General features: G+C 37.0%; 1 pseudogene; it reads left to right on the top strand.

The window, feature by feature from the left end:
* Nucleotides 1-222: 222 nt before the first annotated feature.
* Nucleotides 223-2771, top strand: LOC144456395 (large ribosomal subunit protein P1 pseudogene; annotated as a pseudogene).
* Nucleotides 2772-3461: the final 690 nt, after the last annotated feature.

Here is a 3461-nt window from a genome sequence, read left to right as displayed (position 1 = left end):
TATTGGCAAAACCTCCAAGAAAAATGGGAAGTAGTCTCAAGCCCAGAAAGAACATATAAAATAGCTCAAAAATGAGCTTTAAAATCATATAAGAGTTTTCTTTTCAGTTGTCTAAGGTACTTGGTTCTTCTTTGGAAGCTAAGGTCGCATTGGAGTGACCCCCTCACTGCATTTGGCAACTATCACCACTACAAACAAGTCTCTCTTCATCCTTCTGTTGAAATGGCCTTCTCCAAGTTCACTTGCATTTACTCTGCCCTCATCCTTCACAACGATGAGGTTGCAGTCATGAAGGATAAAATCAATGCCCTCTTTAAAGCATCAGATGTAACTGTTGAACCACTCTGTTCAGTATTATTCCTGTCCAATGTCAACATTGCAAGTCTCATCTGCAATGTAAAAGTTGGTGGACCTGCCCCAGCAGCTGGTGGTGCTGCCCCTGCTGGAGGGGCAGCTCCTGCTAGCACAGCTGCCCCATCTGAGCAGAAGAAGAAAGAGGAAGCAAAAACAGAAGAATCCCAGGAATCCAATGATGACATGGGCGTTGGTCTGTTTGATGAAATATTTTTTGTAACATTAAATATAAAGCTTAACTCAACTTAAAAAAATCATATAAGAGAGGCAGAAGATAAATTAAAAAAAAGAAATGAGTGATACAAGAGAATTATAAAAAAAAAGAGTCAACAGCTTGGAAAACTGCTCAAAAAGTGGTTTGTCCAAATGGAAAAGGAGATAGAAAAATCTACTGAAGAAAACAACTCCTCAAAGAGTACCATTGGTCAAATGGAAAAAAAGTAAAAGAGCTAGTTGAGGAAAACCACACCTTAAAAGTTAGATGGGGCAAGTAGAAGCTAATGACTCGGTGAGACATCATGAATCAATGAAACACATTCAAAAGAAAAAAAAATGAAAGAAAATGTAAAATACTTCATGGGAAGAACAGCTGACCTAGAGAGCAAATCCAGGAGAGATAATATCAGAAACATTGGACTAACTGAACGCCATAATCAAAAGGATGACTTGGACAACTTCTTTCAAGAAATCATCAAGGAAAACTGTCCTGATGTCCTGTCACCAGAGGGCAAAATAGGCATTGAAAGAATTCATTGATCACCTCAGGAAAGAGATCCCCCCAAAAAACCCTAAGGAACACTATAGCCCAATTTCAGAGCTATCAGGTCAAGGAAAAAATGCTGTAAGTGGCCAGAAAGAAACAATTCAATATTGGGGAGTCACAATCAGGATCACACTGGACTGGGAAACTACAACATTAAAGGACTGGATGTCGTGGAACATGATGTTTTGGAGGGCAAGAGAAAAAGGATTACAACCAAGAATAAGGATAATGCATCAAGGGGGAAAATGGTCATTCAATAAACTTCTCTTTGATTTAGGAGCATTGGGATTTGTTTATAATATTCCCAGGAGTTTTCATTTTGGGCTTTCTTTTAGGAGATAATTAGTGGATTCTTTCAATTTCTATTTTACCCCCTAATTTTGAGATATCAAAATTTTCCTTTGTAATTTCTTTAAATATAATGTTTAGGCTCTTTTTTGATCATGGCTTTCAGGTAGTCCAATAATTCTTAAATTGTTTCTTTTAGTAGCTCTCCTATTTCCCACGTCAGTTGTTTTTTTTAATGAGATCTTTCACATTTTCTTTTATTTTTTTTTCATTTTTTTGACTTTACCGTTTCTTTATATCACACGGAGTCACCAGCTTCCATTTGATTAATTCTAATTTTTAAAGAATTATTTTCATCAGTGAGGTTTTGTACCTCTTTTTTTATTTGGCCAATTTTACTTTTGTAAGTGTTTTGTTTTGTTTTGTTTTTTCCTCCAGTGAGGTTTTGTACCTATTTTGCCTAACTGTTAATCCTCTTTTCATAATTTTATTGCATTGCTCTCATTTCTTTTCCCACTTTTTCCTCTACCACTTTCATTTGATTTTTAAAAATCCTTCTTTGCTCTTTCTTTGGCTCTTTCAGAAAAAAAAGTTTTAGCTTGTTTACAATCTGTATTTTTTTTTCATGTTTTGCTTATAGCTAATTTCTCTTCTACTGAGTTTGTGCCTCAATATTTGTTGACACCATAGTAGATGTGTATGGTCAGGTTCTTTTCTTTTTTGTTGTTATTTGTTTCTTATCCTAATCTATTTCTTTTCTTTGAAATCTACTTAAATTTGGTCCCTTCTCACCTGGTGGTAGAACATTTTCCCAAACCAGTCTTTTTTAGCACAGCTGATTTCATAGCTAGTTCTGGATATTTTTAAGTTTTAAGTGGTTCCAAGGTAATTTCATCTGGGGTCAGGTCTGGTATGGGCCATGGAGTGCCAAAGTGTACCCAGTCCTACACATGGTGTTACAGTATGGTCCCCCTGTAATCTGTTTCTGACAAGTTATCTAATCTCCTTACCATCTCTGGGCTGAGAGCTCTCAAAGCTGCTGCTTCTACCAATCATCTCAGCTGCCTCCAAGGCCCTTAGCTGGTGTTCCCACCCATGCTCCTTGACAGCCTCCATCCAGGCAACACAGACTTCTTTTTCTGACATCCTAAGTTGCCTCGGGCTGGAAAAATATGTCACACTGACCTTTTGTTGGCTGTGCTACTTCAGAATTCAATTTCAGGTGTTACTTTAAAATTGTTTGAAAGGTAATGTTAGGAAAACTTGGAGGTTAAGTTTCCTCTGCTCCACCATCTTCACTCTGCCCTCTGTTAGGTATACTGTTGAAGGGATTGATGTTCATTCTGTTTCAGGTTGCACTAGTTAACTTATGAGATCCCTTCTTCAGCTGAGATTTCATGATCAGTTTTGACTGCACGTTTCAATACATACTAGAGCATAGGCAAGTGTAACCACCAAGAAGAAAATGGAACTGAATTTCAATTAACATATTTTGATATTACAGTGTGCTGCATATGTCAGAATATAGGTTGCTTGACATTGATTATAATCATTGAGGCTTTTTAAATTAGCAGAACTTTCATTGTATTTGTAAATAAGTACACCACAATACAACTCCCTTGTAATTATACATTTGGGTGCTATTAATAATTAACCTGCAGGTTGAAGCTGTCTTTTATGTTCACCATCTCAAGATTTAACCTACATTAACAATAGTGTAGAGGTTTCATAGGGTGATCTGCCCAGTTTATGACCTTCTACAGTGATAATATTCACTCTGCATGAGGTTTTCCACAGACATAATAGATGTACTTCTCAGGTTTGTACAGGTCAGGCCAGGTCTGAGACAGGTGGATAATGGGTCAACATACTTCAATGTCCCAATTTCATGGTGGGCTCCCAAGCAGATCGATAGGATTTTTTAGGTTTACTTAATAAGCAGTTACTCATGCTTAAAGTGATTTAAGACCATAGATTTAAAGATAGAAGAGATCTTAGGGCTCATGGAATCCAACCACTCATTTTACAGATGAGGAGGAAACAGACCCAAAAGAGT

This window comes from Phascolarctos cinereus, unplaced genomic scaffold (genome assembly GCF_003287225.1).
Source record: "Phascolarctos cinereus isolate Bilbo 61053 unplaced genomic scaffold, phaCin_HiC Scaffold_3;HRSCAF=262, whole genome shotgun sequence".
Classification (NCBI taxonomy): domain Eukaryota; kingdom Metazoa; phylum Chordata; class Mammalia; order Diprotodontia; family Phascolarctidae; genus Phascolarctos; species Phascolarctos cinereus.
Note: the sequence above shows the minus strand (reverse complement) of the source record. Positions and strands in the feature narration are given on the sequence as shown.